Below are 18,204 nucleotides of genomic sequence, written 5' to 3'. Positions count from 1 at the left end.
TCTTTTCTTTTGCATTTTCTTTTGATTTTCTATCTAAGGCTAGCCTTATTACTTCCAAGGCCCCAGATTAAGCAGTTGGGAACCTTTATTCTCTACCTAACTACTAATCTGCAAAGATTGAACAGTTTGGACAGATTTCTTTCTCTAATCTATAACAAAAATTGAAATATAGCATGACCCAGCTTAGACTATTGGATCACCTATTCAGAAGTAGGACAGTATCAAACTAAAGATAGGTGTTTTCCACAAAAATATGAGATCTTTGCATCACCAAAGTAGAGCATATTTGGCACTTCCCCTGCCAATCATGAAAATGAAACCTATTGGTATAGGTAGCTAACAGTGGCTCCACTTGGGGATGGTTTTTCTACTTGAAAGACCAAGAACAGCAGGTCAGACTGCCTTGGCTCTTGACTTCTTATCAAAACTTGAAGGTTTTCTCCTTGAATTTCAAAACTGGAATCTTCCACCATTGTGGAACTTCTGAAGTAAAAAGCCTTTTCCTGCTTATTTACAAAACTTGTGAAGCTGCAGTATCTATATGCTGAAAGAAAATACTATATACAACTGATAATGTACAGGGCAAAGCCATGTTATATACACGGAAAGTAGTCAAAATAATGTTTTAACATCCGGCCATTCACAGGGCCCTCTTCTACTTCAGTATCATCCAAATTCTTCAAGAAATAAGTGTTATTTCCTTGCACTGCTTGAATTACAAAGGGTCCCCTCCAAAGGGAGTCAAATTTGCCATGCTTTCCCTTGTCTTCTCTTCTTGAATCCCACTTAAGCACTTTATCACCTATGAAAAAATCTTCAGCCTTTGATCTTCTATCAAAGGCTTTCTTCAGCTTCTCTTGTAGGATTTGAACTCTACTGTACACTTGATCTCTGGTTTGTTGTAAACAAATTATCTGGTTGATTCTTCTTTGCATGTCATTTGGTTCAGCCTGACTTTCTTGAAGTAGCTTCATGACAGGAACCCCTAATGATGAAGGGAATTTGGCTTCCATTCCATAAACCAACTCATATGGGTTGACCCCAATAGATCTTTTAGTTGTTAGCCTATCTGCCCACAAGGCATTTACAAGCTTCTTATGCCAATTTTTCTTATTCTCTTCCAATATCTTCTTAATGATGTTGATAAGGCTTTTATTAGATGATTCAGCTAAGCCATTGCCTTGAGGGTAGTATGCAGTAGAATGACCCAAAGTGATATGGAATTTGTGGCAAAAGTTCACCATCTTCTTGGATCTAAAAGCAGCAACATTGTCTGTGATAATCTTGTCAGGACAACCAAATCTGGAAAGAATATTAGTCTCAAGGAACTGAATGATAGTAGAATCATTTGCTTGTCTACATGGAACAGCCTCAATCCATTTAGTGAAATAATCTGTGGCTGTTAGGATCCATTTATGTTGGCCTGAAGATGAAGGATGAATCTCCCCAATAAAATCCAAGCCCCATTGCTGAAAGGGCCTTTCTGTTGCAATAGGCTTTAAGGGAAGTGGTAGTAACTTTCTTTTTCCCTCAAACATTTGACACTTGTGACATGAAGTGGTAAAATTTTTAACATCAGAGAACAGAGTGGGCCAAAAGTAACCTACCCTTAATATCTTATCCACAGTGGACTTCCAATACAAATGTCCACCACAATCACCTGCATGAAATTCTTTCATAACATTGTTAGTCTCATCCATATTCAAACAATTCAGCAATATACCTTCATGATTTTTCCATAGTAAATTACCATCTATAACACAAAATCTTGAAGCTTTCATTTTTAAAAATCTAGATTTGGTTCTGGACAATCCTGGGGGAGCACACAGGTTTTGCAATATATAACAGATATCAGAATACCAAAGGGATTGTTCAAAGGTTGCATTGATCTTTGGAGTCGCCAGCTCCGGTTCATTGTCCAGTTGGTTAATATCTAAGGATTGGAAGTTTGCTTCAGACATCAATTTAGCCAAACCTTGCCCTTTTATCAGTTTTGTAGGTTTTATCTCAATATCAAATTCTAAAATATTAGCAATCCATTTTCCTCTTCTGCCCTCTAAACTTTCTTGAGTCAATATGTCTTTCACAATGGCATTTGGTACATAAGCAATAACATGAGAGTATAGGATGTAAATCCTAAAGTCTTTGATGGCTTTAACCAAAGCATACGCTTGCTTTTCCATGATCTGATATTTCAGAGGTGCATCTCTAAGGGCTATACTAAAGAAAGCAATAGGTTTTTCATTCCCTTGATCATCTTTCTGCAATAAGACAGTAGCAATGGTATGTTGGGAGGCAAAAGAGAAAATGATAAATTTTCTGTCAAATTGAGGATTTGTTAAGACTGGGGTTTGGGTAAGGGCCAATTTAATACCTTCAAAATCTTGATTTGCTTCTACTGTCCACTTCACCTTAGAATCCTTTTTTAGCATGTTGTTTAGTAATCTGATCAATTCTGCTAAGTTTGGGATAAATCTCCTTAAAAAGTTGATCTTTCCCAAGAAGGCTTGTAATTCTTTAATATTTCTTGGATGGGGCATTTGCAAGATGGCCTGTATTCTGTCTGGATCAATTCTAATGCCATCCTTTGAAATGATATGACCCAATAGTTTACCCTCTTCTAAGCCAAATAGAGACTTCTTGGGATTTAAGGAAATTCCATATTTCCTACATGTTATGAATATTTGTCTCAAGTGTTTCAGATGTTCTTGGTTAGATTTTGAAAAAGGTGTGAGGTCATCTAAGTAAATAACAAGGAAATCACGAATCTCTTTAGAAAAAGCAATATCCATTGCTCTCTTAAATGTAGCTCCTGCATTTTTCAACCCAAAAGGCATTTTGACATACTTGAAAGTTCCCCATGGGGTTGTGAATGTTGTTTTATCCTGATCATCAGGGTGGACTAAGATCTGATTAAAGCCTGAAAACCCATCAAGTAATGAGATTCTTGAAGCCCCTACCACTCTTTGGAGAATGTGATCCATTTTGGGTAAAGGATAATTGTCTTTGAGGGACACTTGATTCAAATTCCTTAGATCAATACAAAGCCTAATCTCACCAGTTTTCTTTCTTGTGGGGACCAAATTTGAAATCCAGTCTGAAAACCTGATTGGTGCTATGATACTGGCTTTGAACATTTTTTGTACCTCTTTCTCAATTGAAGGGAGAAGCATAGGATTGATTCTTCTTAATTTTTGCTTGAATGGCTTTTGATTAGGCTTGAGAGGGATCGTGTGTTGAATGACAAAGGTGTCATAGGATTTCAAATCCTCATAACTCCATGCAAACACATCTTGAAACTCTTTAAATAGGTCAACGTATTTGGGCTTCTAGTCGGGAGGTAAAGATGCAGACAATTTTATTATCTTGGGTTTTTCAGTAGTTCCAATGTTGCATTCTTCAATGGCAGCATTAAGGGGTTGCATTTTTGGTTTCCTAGGAACATCATTTGAATCAAAAATGTCCTCCAACGGAGTCAGGCCTGTTGGTAGGAAATTGTCTTTTAGCTGTATGACTTCAGCCTCTACACTAGCTATTTCATCAAAATGTAATTGCTTGAGTTCTTGTATATTTTCCTTGTCAAAGGTTGTTGGACAAAGTATATGATTTTTTGTTTTGGGCGATATAGTTGTTTGCTCCTGTTCACTTAGTGGTTGTGTGTCTTTTACAGAATCAACATCAATGTTTAAACCTGAAAATTCATGCTGCAAGGTCAAGAAACTATTTATCTGTGTGTCATCCTCAAATACTTGCCAATCCTTGACATTGTTTGGGATAGAAGGTCTGTGTTTTATCTCCTCTATAAAACAATGGTTGGGTTCAAAAGGCAATTTGCAAGTACTGGAAAATGTAGCTAAACTATGTGCATGAAGGTTGTGGGTCCTAGATATTTTGGTCATTTGAAATTCAGTGAAGGCATTAAGTATTTCAATAGCAGCAGACCTGTATGATCTTAGTCTTTTTTCATTAGTGACAAAATTTCCTTTTACTTGTTGAATAATGAGGTCTGAATCTCCCAGGATTGAAACTTTTGTGGCCTGTAAGGATTTTATCAGTCTGAGGCCTAGCAAAAGAGCTTCATACTCTGCCACATTATTAGTACATCTGAAGTTAAGCCTATAAGCTCGACCTTCTGCATGATTGCTTTGTTTGTTATGAATCCACACTCCAGCTCCTGCCCCTAATTTGTTGACTGATCCATCAAACTCAAGAAACCAAAGGATCTCTTGATTTAGGGGAGGTTTAACAGCCTCTCTATAATTTGGAATTAGAAGCTGGAGGTCTTGTTTTTCATCTGGTTTGTCTTCTAGAACGGTCTCATCAATTGATTGCTTAACCTCAATTTCTTGGGAATTTGATTGCTCATTGATATGCAGATCTTGTTCAAGTATGACAGATTTGTCATCTCGTATTGGACTTATATCATCATTGAACAGAATGAAGGAATCCATGTCTGAATGGACTGCATAAATAGGGAAATTTTGAGGTTTTTCTTCACTGCTCACCATGTATTTCATGAGTGATTCTCTGTATAGCCTCTTTGGTTGCCCAAAGACAGAGATGGTGGCATATGACATGTCCAATTGTAGGGAACCTTGGAGTTTAGCACCCCATGATCTTGATAACAACATTCCATATTTAGGTGGGATATCAGCAACCACAACATCCATTAAAATTGTTTTATTTTGGTACTGGACAAGGGAAACACATAGATCTTTTATCAAGCCTAAACACTTAACTTGGCTGGAGTCAAATGAAAATAGGTCCTTATATGGTCTTCTGATGTCTAGATTCAATCTCTCCATTACTGACTTAGGCATAAGGTTATGAGAGGCGCTTGAATCAAACATTGCATTGTGTAATATCTTATCATGAATATGCAAGCTGACATAAAAAGGTAAGATTCCAGTACCTCCTGTCTTTCCATCAACTTCTGGACCGAAGAGAAATTCTGGGGTATCATCCAACACATTAACATCATCCTTATTGTGGGTCAGTTGAAGGGACTTCTTGATTTGTTGTTTGTAAATGTCATGTTTAGCTAGCTCTGAAAGAGGAATGGCTATCTTTAATTTACCAATTTCAGCTTCTAAGTCAAAAAGTTTTTCAGATTGGATCTTGGTGTTCTGGTTAACAACTTTTTCTTTGTCAATTGACTTTTTAGAGGTTTCTTCCTGACTCTCAATCTGATCTTGAGATTTGTCCTTTTTGCTCACCTTTTGAAAAGTGTTACTTGGATTGTGCTGTAAAGGCGGTGTAGCCAATGGCTGTTGATTTGAGGGAAATGCTTCGGTTACCTCTTCAACTGTTACTTCATTTGTAATTGAATCAGTTTTGTCAATTGGCTCTGTGATGATAACCTTCTTGGGCTGCTGGCTATCATTTTTTTCTCAGGCTGTGTCACGTTTATAGTTCTGCTTCTCAATTTGTATTGTTTATGAACCTCAAAAACAGCTGTGTCATAGCCTTGTTTGAAATCAAATGATTCACCTGATTTAGTTTGGAACTGATTAATGTCATCACCCTTGTGATCTTCTTGACTCAGAAAAACTTGTTGATCATCGTTCAGGCCCATCAAATTAATGTGGGTATCATCTATCTGCTCAGTAGAAGTGGATGCTTCAGCATAGTTTTCTTGGAACGGAGGTCTAATCTCTGGTTCAGGGCTGGCCTTGCCAACATTAGGATTTTGATTTCTTCTAAAATTGAGATTCCTGATAGGATTATTCTGTGGTGCCTCCCATGATGATTTCCTCTCAACTGATTCTACTCTGTCACCTAATCTGTGCATACCAGTGATTATTGCATCTAATTTCTGATCCCAGCCTGAAGGCTCTTCTTTGAAGGTAGTTTTTCTTTCAGTTCTGGTCCTATTCCTCTTAGCTATCAGGTTGGCTTCTACACTAACTGCTATATCTTGCATCTCAGCTAAAGTTCGGGGAGCTCTTTCTCTCAATTGGTATGCCATATCTGGATCAAACCCATCAGGAAAGGTGTATAAGGCCAGATCAGGTGGGGGTCTCAGATTTTGGGGAATAGCATTGTACACATTATTGAATCGAGCGCAATAGTCCAAGACAGTTTCTTGAGGACCTCTTTTGATAGCATTGTATTCAGATAAAATATGAAGTGGATCCTTTTTCTTCTCCCATCTGTTGATAAAGGTTTGGTACAGGGCTTCGGGGTCAGCTATGGAGTTTGCTTGGAGTGATCTGAACCATGATCTTACATCTCCGGTTAGACTTTGCACAAAAATTTTCATTCTAACCCCATCATCATCTATCTCATAATTTTCAAAGTAATCCTGCATTTTCTTAGTATGTTGAAGGGCTGAATAAGAGCCAGTACCATCAAAATATGATATCTTGGTTTGATAATCTTGAGGCATAGGCCCTGGATTTGCAGGTAACTGCAGTGGAGCATATCTATTAGCGATATTTGGTGGGACAATAGGGATAACAGGAACGAATGGGACAAGTGGAGGAAATGGGATGACAGGGGTATGTGCAGTTAATGGAGGGGTTGAAAAAACACCTTGTGAAGTGGATGAAGAACTAGGAGAGTGTGGAACAATAATATGAGGATGTAAAGAAACCTTAGCAGGGGTTGGAATATTAGTTTGAAATCCTGCCTCAGAACTTGAATCTGATAAAGTCTCTTCCGATTTTTGTTTTTTAAGGATTCTTGGAATCAGGTTTGGATTTTGGAACTCAGGTGATGGATTTGGATCCAGGTTAGATCTTGTATAACAAGTTTTCTTCTTAGGAGCCAGCTTCTATGATTTTCTTTGGGAGAATTTTCTAAGAAATATTAATCTTTGAAAAGGACTGATCAAGTATAGCACAACTGTATGGAACTTAAGATTGAATAAAGATTGACTGAGGCAGCTTTTATATACTCCTGCAAATGCAAAGCAGAGGCAGTTTCTAAGGCTGTCTGGCTGTCACTCAGGCTTTATCTACAGTTTTAAGAATCAGACAGGGGCTTATGAATTGGGTTTGATCCCCAGCCGAGTCGCCATTCATGTTAACACCCAGGTTGTTCCCTTTGACTCCTGAGGGAATACGGCTGGGGTAACCACTAACCAAGCTTTGGATTACAGGTTCTAGCCACTTGTAATCAGACAGGGCTCTCTCTTTTAGATTTAACTTTGTTTTTTGAAGATTTTAGGCTAGTTATGAGGTGAGAATTTTGTTTGAATTTTGGTTGTCGGCTATTTTTCAAAGAAGGGCATGCAAGCATCAAAGAGAGTTTAGTCCATTGGGCATGTGGAGTCCAGAAATGAATAGCATTTGGTACCTGTGATAAAGAGAGGTTCACTGCAAGGCTAGATGGGTATTCATGATACAAACTTTGATTTTTAGAAAAGAAACAGTATAAATTACACCAGTAAAAGGCAATTAAGAGTTCTTTCACAGTGCAACAAGGAATAACGGACAAATCCCAATCAGCAGCAAGAGAGAATTACTGAATAAAGACTTATCATGTGATTAGAGCAAATAGGAGCATTTAAGAATTCCATATTTGCAGCTAACCCTGGAGAAAACATATTTAGTAGTAAAGATTGAGTTTAGGGTGTTCTTAATGGACAAATCCTGAACTATTCTTTTTCTTTTCTACCAAGACTAATCACCAAACATCGTAGATAGATTATGCAAGAAATGAAACACAAACACAGTTAGAAAACACTTATTGTATCACGCCATAACACGAGAATCCTGTAGCAATCAATAATTTCATCACAGCACGTCCAAGCCAGACCAATTTCTTGGAAACCAACAGCTCCTTTGCATTATATCTCTCAGAGGATATACAGTCGAGTTCTCTTGAACAACTAAGCAACAACAACCCCCAATAAGCTATGCGGGGGTGCATATATACAAAATATCACAAAATATCTCAACCATGAGTTATTGCACAATAACTGCTCTTACCAACTTTCAAAGATAGCAGATACAATAGTTATTGCTATTCTAAATGGACAATGAATGACTTTTTCAGTTCTGTCAGAAATTCTTTGACTTTTGGAGGCAACTGGGTCTGTTGGGCGCTTCGTATTGATTCTGAGTAATACGCCCTTTATTGCTTTGTCGTGCTGCAGCTGTCTCAGCCCCGTCATCTGCATCTGTCGGTCTTGCTTTAGTGGCCAAATTTGTTTGCTGAGTTGGCTCTGTCCACTCCCTTTCCAGTCATGGTGAATATATCAATTTTCTGAAAATGATGACTTATAATTGATATACAAAATTTGGTGAAAAATCTGTTTCTTCACAGCAATGTCTGTATCATGCTCGTCCACCATTCCTGAGTAGGCAACTGGTGTCTCAAAATTATGCCTAAGATTTCATCTGCCTCAGTATATTTGTAGTAGTTTGGAGGCACTTCAAAAAGATGTCTAATCTCATTCATAATAAAAAACAAATTCTCTAGTTTGCCATAGAGACTTTGCCCAGATGGAGGCCCTGTTTCCTCTGGGGCACTTGCTGCTGCAGTGATCTGATTTGTAGCATATGTATTTACCCTCTTGGCATAGTTTTCATGAGATAGTAACCTTCCTGCACTGGTTACTAAGCTGGGAAGGCCTCTGTTATGCAATGCTGTAAATTTCTCCATGAATTTGTTCACCTCTGTCTGCATTTCCTGGCACCTTCTATCTAACGTTTGTATATGATTTCTCAAAGTGAGCACCCTCTTTACTAGTAAAATGGTATCAGTTCTGTTAGAGATACCCATTGCTACCAGCTGGGGGCCTGTGCGATTGTTAAGGACATTGATCATCCTATTGGCTATCTCAGGCATATTGCCTAGAGATGCCCTTGCTCTTTGACTTTCTTTTTGAAACCTGCCTATGAGATCCATGTGCTCATGGATGGTTTCAATATATTGCCATTGGTCTGTTATAGATTGACCAATATTGGCCCACAGGACTTTCTTGATTTTAGCTACACCCTTGTCAATAGAGAGCTCTTTCTCCCTCTCTAGTTCTTTTATTTTCTTCTCAAGAGCTCTTACCTCTCTTGTTTTTTCAGCTACACTCTGCTTTGATTTATCATATTTTTCATTAACTGCAACCAATTTTTCCTTGGCTTCATTTAGTTCTGCCATCTAGGCGTCCAGAGCTTGAAGTTCTTTCATCATATTTTGCATATCAAGGCTGGGTGTCTGTCCTGATGTTGTTGCTGGTGCTGTTGCTGCTGTTGAAGGGCCTGCCTCTGATGTTTGTCCTGTGGGAGGAGCTGCTGTAGTAGTAGAAGGTGGCACACCTTCAGAGGATGCAGATGTCTGTACTGGCTGCATTGGTGCCTCACCTTGTCTTGATTTCAGTGCCACTTCTAGTGCACTCTCTGTTTCCATCAATCTCTTGTATAAACTCAAGAGTAAAGCAACTACATCCTGATCCTTCTTTTGCTTTGCCACCTCCCCAGTTTGGGGGTGAAGGGTAGCTGGCAGCTTGATATGCTTTCTCATAGCTGCTACATCTTCATCTCTTTTCTTTAATAGTTCCTGCACACCCTTGGGGTCCTTTGGATCATGACCCAATTCTATGATGATCTCTTCCAAAGACTTAATCATGTTGTCTTTGGCTTGAGAAGAAGCTTTCTCCAATTCTAGTTGGGCAGTAGTATTATGGAGAGAATTTTGCAGTTTGTGTGCTAGAAGTGTTTTATCTGCAAGAGTAGAGTAGACCATCTCACCCGTTTGCTTATGTAGCTCTATTTGATCCATTGGGTGGATGTCTTTTGCAAACACTTCTAGGTTGGTTCTGATGTAATCTGCAGCTGACTGTGGCTGCAGCATGGTAGGCATGAAATGGCTCATAATCATTTTCCCCTCTGCAATGTCATATGCGTACATGAGCCTCTGTTGATTGGTGGGAGCCATCTTGAGCAAATGATTGTAAAGCTGGATTTTGATTGGCTCATTCCTGGCTTTTATATCCATAAATTGCTTTTTGATTCCAGACTCTGCCCTTCTTTGCTGGCTTGAGGAGCTGACCTCTCCTCCAAGTGGTCTCTCTTGTTCCTGCTGGAAGGAACTGGCTGATGCTTCCATACTAGGGGGACCCATACGCATGGAAGGTCCAGTAGGCATCTCCTCTTCAGAAAAAGGGTTCAATCTTTGCCTTTTCTCCCCTTGTTGACTTGCTGATGTAGTAAGGGGAGTTTATTGTTATCTGTCCCTCTTCCTGGCTCTCTCTTCATTCATCGGGGTTTGGAGCACCGAGGTCTCACTGCTATTTCCTGCCTTGGAGGCACACTTTCTTGAACCTATTGCTCCGTGGATACAGGGGCCTCGGCCATTTCTTCTTGCTGTTCTGTTTGTTCTTTCTGTTGTTCTGTTGTTGGGAGTGTCTGCTCCTGCTCCATTTCTTTTCCCTTATCTGTGCTAGCTGCTTGAGTAGTGGTTTGAGCTGTTTGTTGGGGAGCTGTAGAAGATGAGGCAGCTGCTCCAACTTGAGTGTGAGGAAGTGAAAAAACCTGTCCACAATATTCCAAGTCAGTTTCCTTCTCAACTTTCTTTGCTGCTTTTTGTGCTATTTCCTCTTTAGAACTTGCCTCTTCTAGGGTGCCCTCTTTCCATTCTAATTGATTGGCATATTTTTCAATATGTGGTAACCTGAGATAATCATAGCTAGCCAATTTATATTTGACCCTTCTAAGACTAATGAAGTGATTGGGGTCATAAGGTGACCAGAAGAAACTGGTTTGCAACTTGAGGAACTTCAGGATCTTATCTGCTTCTTGCCATGCCTCTTCTCTTTTGTTATAAATAAATGGGCCTAGGTGGTTTTTGACTTTGAGCTGTGCCTTTTTATTTTTGCTGCGGAAATGGATCATGTCCGCATTTCCAAATTGTCTGAAATATTCTAAAGCAAAAAGTCTCATAGGGACATATCTTGGTAGCCTGTATGGGGCTAACTCACAACCATATATCCTGATCACTGTATGGTGTTTGTAAAAGTACCAATCCCCAATGCTGTAGGCCTTTGAGAGCTGGAGGATTCTTTGCATCTCATCTATCAATCTTGGAGGAGGATAACTCAACAGCAAGGACATGGCTGGATGGATGAAAAGGTCTATGAATTCACAGTAGCTATATGGTGAAAAAGTTGTGTGATGAAAGATTGAAGACCAAAATACCACAGACCTTTGGTTCCCCTGGGCATCAAACTTCTTGAGAGTAACAGGGAAGCTGTCAAGCTGATTAAATAGGAACAAGTGATAGATGTAAGAAGTGTATCTAAACACCCTTTCCCTCTCTAAACTCATCAATTGCTCGTGAATTTTGTTGGCAATGAATGTAGCATAATCATAGTGAACCGAGGGAGGCTTTCCAGGGGAGAAGATAGACATCATAACCAGAATGGTTTCATCAACATCCTCAGTTGACCTGTAACCCAGGATATAACTGATCATATCCACAAGAATCCTACCCAACTCATTGAGATATACATTTCCAATAGGAGGAGACCTCACAGTTTGAGAGCCTGATTGAATGAATAGTTGATTAATCTTTATGATTTGGGCACTGGACAGCTTACCTCCTTGGTCTATCAAGTGCATCATGGATAGAGGAGTCAATGGCTTTGTAGTATGAAAGTGCAACATTTGATTTATAGCCTCAGGGGTGACATAGAACAAGACTGAGCCTGAGGGACTGAGGACAGCTCTCTGACATGGATCATAGTTGGCACTGCATCGATGGATTAAATTTGGGAGGACATTGACTTGAGGAAGATTGAAAATGGGCAAATTGGAGTCCCAAATCTCTAGAATATCAGTTCCATTGAGATGTTTGGCTTTTAGCTCATTGATTAAATGAATATGGTATCTGCTGTAATCTGGGATTACTTCTGCTATCTAGTAGTCTCTATCAGCCAGGGGCAGCCATTCTAGCTCTCTGTGTGGGGCATTTAAAGGTGCAATGTTTAGAGCTACTGGGGCCTCCATGGTAAATTGATATTTTGAATTGTGTTTGAACTTGATTTTCTGGGCACAGAAATACAGAACAGTGAATTTCCAATGAGGGGGGCAATTTTCAGAGGGAACAAGGTGAATTGGGGAGAAACTGAGTTGAAATGCTTCCTGGGAGAGATTAAATGAGCAAATGCTGGGATTTGAGAGTTACTTTCCCGATGGATTTTTCTGGCAGAGGTTTAGAATTGTGAATGCGCAAACAAACTGTGAATTTGTGGAAATTCGGCACAATGGGGACTTCTGTGAGTGAAATTGGGCTTACAGTGTGGAGTAGGATCACTGGTTCATGAGGATTCCTTGAAATTACTGTGTTTCCTCTTTTCTTAGTTTGTTTGGTGAATTATGCATAAACCAGGTGCAGAGGAGGAAACTGATAAATACCTGGTGCGATCGGAGAATGGTGGAAAAGCAGGTGAATTCAGGGCGCCAGCAGCAAGGAGCAATCTTCGAAGTTGGCAGGTAAATGACGTAGAAGCTCATGCAAGAGCACAGTGAGAAATATTACAAATAACGCGAAAAACGGGCTTTTTGGGCAAAAATAGTGAAAATTTGGCTTTTGGCGCGTTTTTGACGGATGACGTCAGCATGACGTCATGGGTGGGGTCAGGTACGGAACAATGACGTGGCGGCCGGTGAGTGGCTCCACGTGGGTAGGTGACATGGCGGACAGCTCGGAGCGATGGTGGATGGGGTGGTGATGCGACGCTGAGGTGGCAGTGACGTAAAGGTGACATGGAGGTGACGTATGGCGGAGAAATAACGGCGGTAAGTGGTAATTTCAGACCGCTTATAGTACGGGAGCGGTTTTGGCAGGAGGCTGCCTGATACAATCTAGGAATGACACGCGTCCGAGCCCTGACGTCACCCTCTGACAGATTTCGGGCGCTATCGTCCAGCATCGGAGGTGGTCCGATATTGCTGTGGGCCATCGAATGGGAGGGCCTGGATCTGACGGTCGACGGGCTGCGTAGGTGATCAGACAATACGGCGGGGAGCGGGTAATAAACAATTGATTTTTATGGAAAGGCGCGCCCAGGCAGGACTTTGGATATCAACGCAATTTGGGTGTTTGCAATGTTTTGCGAACAAAGTGAGTATTGGACGTTTGGTTAACAAAATGCGCTTAGGGCTGTTAAATCAAGCAGATCTTTATTTAATCCTGAGACTTTGCATTTAGCGCTAGTTTGCCTTTTGCGCTTGAATTTCTTTGCGCTCTGACCTTTTGGAGCTATAAGGCTATATTGCCTAGGGGAAGGGGTATATACATATTTTTGGGGTTTTTTATATACAATAGTGATATAATAGTAGGGAAAAGGGGAACATAGGGAGTTAAGTAATAATATGGTTAGTAGTTAATATGGGGGGGAGATATGGAAGAGATGAAGCAACACTAAGTCTTTTAGGAACAAACTTAGTTATGAGAGTAGATCAAAATGAAAAGATTTTTACACAAGAAATGTGGCTCTTCTATATAACAAGAATCTACAAATGAGTTTGATTTCTGTTATGCACAAAGGTGATTGTGGGATGTTAGAAAGAAGTTTGATAGGGAATGAGTGGGAAATTAGACATGCTTCACTTTGCTGCCACCAAAATGCTGAATGGGAAGATTTGCACTGGCCACCATGTGTTTCCTTTGCTTAGGCCAGTGATATGAAAGAAATCATGCTTCTGCAACCATCATCTACCTACCCATTCTATTGCCTAGCATTTTTTATTACTTCAGGGAGGGTGCACTTAGACTGGCAAACCCTCAATTGCTCTCTTTCTTTTCTTTTTGCATTTTCTTTTGATTTTCTATCTAAGGCTAGCCTTGTTACTTCCAAGGCCCCAGATTAAGCAGTTGGGAACCTTTATTCTCTACCTAACTACTAATTTGCAAAGTTTGAACAGTTTGGACATATTTCTTTCTCTAATCTATAACAAAAATTGAAATATAGCATGACCCAGCTTAGACTATTGGATCACCTATTCAGAAGTAGGACAGTATCAAACTAAAGATAGGTGTTTTCCACAAAAATATGAGATCTTTGCATCACCAAAGTAGAGCATATTTGGCACTTCCCCTGCCAATCATGAAAATGAAACCTATTGGTATAGGTAACTAACAGAGTCTATAACCGTTGGAAGCATTAATAAAGAGAATTTTTACCATTTTTCTGTGTATCTTTTCCTGTTTTATGCATTGAAGTATATTGGGTATGAATTGCAAGTTTACCATTTATTTACTGTGTGAACTTATATGAATGTGTTGAGTAAGTAAATCTAATAGAAGGTATCTTTTTACGTGAAGATAGCTAACTGTTATAAGAAGATAAGTAAGATCCGCTGTGTGACTTAGGGAAATAGTGCAGATCGTTGTTCCAGTAGCGTGAAAGCTCCTCAGCCCTTAGTTAGGGCTGCGCGAAGGTGAATATAACAGGGCACGAAGGCCTCACAGGTCAAAGAAGTGCGCGAAGTAACCTCCGCGAAGGTATCCACAGTTGGATTAAATCAACCCCTCAGACATCTCAGGGGTGCAGAAACCTAGTTCTAGCATCCCCCCATACTACTTCAGGTGAGACCTCAGTCTGCGCTCCATGGAATGTTGCGGAAAGGGCTAGTAGTATAGGGATTTGTTTGGCTAATTAACTCTGAACCTGGGTCAAGCCCCAACAAGCCAACATCTAGTGCCTGGAACCAATGTTCCTCTGGTACATCCCTTTCAAATTTATCCAAAAATAAATTTACATCATATAAGCCATCATAATATGGTAAATTGTGCACCTCATTATATATACACCAGAATGACTTAGTAAGCCTGTTACATCGCAGCATTGAGACTTCATGCAATCTATTCTGCCAATGCTCGAGCTCCTCATCTAAATCTAAGTTGCAAGAGCTGTCATTTTCCAAGTAATTCGACCATCCGCCGTAGGGTTGACCCAATCCTCATCTTGCATAGTAAGCTTATAGATATGTTCAATATCATCCTCCCCATAGTAATCTCGGACTGGTTCAGTATACCATGCACCCCTAGCCAGATCCAACGAAGCAATGACTCATAGCTCCTTGTTTTCAAACATCATTGTAGTGTTGTTTTAATCAATCCTAATTGACCAAGACTGCAACTATTTAATTGTCAACCCAGGGTAGGTCTTTTATTTCAATGGAGTTTGTAATATTTTTGCAAATACACTACATCTAAGAGTGAAAATAGAAAACAGTAAAGAATTTCGATTGAACAATTGAAGAAACTAACATTCATGCAGAAATTAAAACACTCTACAAAAATGGAATCACACTTCATAATTGCCAGAGCAAAGGCGCGCCACACACTATACTGATAAATACACCAGCTGGTCAACTACCATATGACTAACCAAATCTGTGTAACAACATATCATAAATATGGAATTGAAGTAGATATATTCTACAAATTATACAGTGACAGTAGAAAACCATACAAATAATAAAATAAAGGAACCAGAATGTACAACTACTGTACCAATGCAATCCCTGCTAAAGAGGAGGGCCCTTCCTCCCTAGCAAGGGCGTTGGAATGAACACAAGATTAGTTAAGAATTCAACTTGGAAACAACAACAGCATCACCACAGTGTCTTTGATATTCAGAATAATTAAAAGTCACATGATCAAAATAACAGTGCTCTCTGTGTCGTCCCCCATGCCCGAGGGATTAAGTTTCTCTTATAGAAATTACATACCCAAAAATCAGGAACAGATCAGTCATGAGAATCTCATGATTCTCATGCTAATCATAAAATAGAAATTTGTATAACCAGTTCCTAAATACGAATTATATTTAAATACATTGGTTAAAATCATAACTGCTTGGATCTGTCACTTTCTAAATAGACAATTCATAACTTCCAATAGTTGTTGTGTGGAATAGTACCCATGACTTTGATAGCTACGGTGTAACAGCACCCTGCGGTAAAGTAACGGTTTGGGATGTAACAACAACAATGGATAACAACAACCTCGTAACGGCACCTGGGGTGTAACAACAATAATCTGTAACAACAATGTGGTGTAACAACAATGTCTATAACAACATTGTGCTTTAACAACAAGATCTGTAACAACACATAGAGTGTAACAACAATTTGTTTCATCCTTTTCTTAGACCAATTGGCGAGGTTGTTCATTCCATAACCTCATTCTTGCGGTCAACACCTGAAAAAGAGGAAAGGATCCAAAAGACTTCTCCAATGCTTACCCCAGTTAGCCATAAAAAGGAATATTGCATCATTATATCTAGAAAAAATGGAAAAATAACATGATGGCAAAATATGTTGTTCACAATAAGGAAAAAGGTGGTTAACATGTAAAGTTATGTTGGTCTAGAGGGAAAAGGGTCAAAACTAGGGAAAGAAAGTATAGGAAATAGGTACAAAAACTACACCCAACATCTCACCCCAACTAAAGTAATTGCATGTCCTCATGAAAAATCTCAGTTGCTCTTGTTATACCTTCGAGGCAATTCCGTAAAATTATAAGCACCAACAGTGTCTTCATTAGCAGACCTATATCCCTTAGTAGCCATCAGCTATCATGACCAGGACTCTTATTCATAATCACACAAGTGGTAATGTGACTGGTACTCTTCCACCAATAACCAAATTAGAGGATATCTGAATCTAAGCCCAATCAAGAAGGCTCCCAATGTTTGCACCACTCGGGCATATTCTGGTACTCGTGTAATAGCAACCACAAAATTCCGGAACTCGAAAGGATATATTTCTTGTAATCCAGCACCACTGGCTTCTGTGCGGTTAAGGCATCCTGTTAGTTCTCAGTTTTTCGTTTGTGCATAAAGATTAAGGAAAAACCCCACAATCCTATTTCTGTAAGTTGCTGGTTGTTCCCTAATTTTTGGGGTACTCATGAACAATTTGAACTCACATCTCAATTCAACAACATTCCTAGTTCTTCCCTAATCCACAATGTTGCTCTTTCCTCATTAGTTTCAGTTGACTTCATAGCCAAATGCCATTCAATTTGATTCCTCATAAAATAAATGAAGGATAGTAACTAAAAATCCCCCATATAAGAGAAAAAAGTTGCCACCATCTTTGTACTGACATATTCACACATCATATTATGTAAAAACAACTCACAAAGCAAGCTTTGTTCATCAAATTCACAAGCACGAAAAAACTTCAAGAAAAGTGCGGGTAGAAGAACCCAAATGTGGTCTATTTTCAAAAATTGCCTTTAATTGAAACAAATAATATTGTTCCCATAGGAACACTGTATATGATGGGGAAGGCCTCCTGTAGCCTAATAGGTTCAAGGCAAGCTCTCGAAGCTTCATCTTATTGTTTGTTAGGTCCAAAACTTGCCACTGTAACAACTACAGTTGTTCCTCTTTCTTCTTCATAGCTTATTTATTTCTCTGCTCTTCCCATTCTCTCACCCATTCTTCCTTTAACCACTTCTCCCATAGTTAATTCATAATTTTATGATGAGCCTTGAGCAAGATCGTTCCCTCTTGCAGAGAGAATGTCTGTTGTTTCCATTTTTGTAATTTTGGTATCAACAAAATTCTTTCCGAACACCATCCTTCATCAGGACCCAATGTTCTCTCACATGCACCAACAAATGAAGGTGTAATAGCCTCCCGAGGGTGGAGTTATTCCATTTAGGTTGTTGGTTCTTTTGTAACAGCAGCGTAATCAATGGGTTCTTGTGTAACAGCATATTTTTCTCCTTGGTTGGCTTCCGCTTCCATTGCTGGTTCTTGTGTAACAAAAGTGTCATCCACAAGTTCTTGTGTATCATTTCCCCCTTGGTTAGCCTCTACTCACTATTGGTTCTTGTGTAACAGTAGTGTCATCCACAGGTTCTTGTATATCAGGTTCTTCTTCTTCCCCCTGGTTAGCTTCTGCTTCCACTGTTGGTTCTTGTGTAACAGCAGTGTCATCCAAAGTTTTTTGGGTCTCAACGTCTTTTTCCCTTTGGTTAGCTTCTGCTTCCATTGTTGGTTCTTGTGTAATAACAGTGTCATCCAAGGGTTCCTGTGTATTAGCTTCCAAGTTACTTTCTGTGGGATGCTTCATTTTTGTTGTTGGTTCTAATGTATCAGCAACATCTTCAACGGGTTCTTGTACGTCCACTTCCCAGGACTCGGTTTGTATTTCCCTCAAAATGGTTTCCACTGCACAGAATCTATACCCTACTGTTACTGGTTCTTTAGCACAGGTCATGCACACAGAACCTAGAATA

Source organism: Pinus tabuliformis, chromosome 2_1 (genome assembly GCF_031772625.1).
Source record: "Pinus tabuliformis cultivar Carrire ecotype Pingquan chromosome 2_1, CPIR1, whole genome shotgun sequence".
Taxonomy (NCBI): Eukaryota; Viridiplantae; Streptophyta; class Pinopsida; order Pinales; family Pinaceae; genus Pinus; species Pinus tabuliformis.
This window is presented reverse-complemented; position numbering follows the sequence as displayed.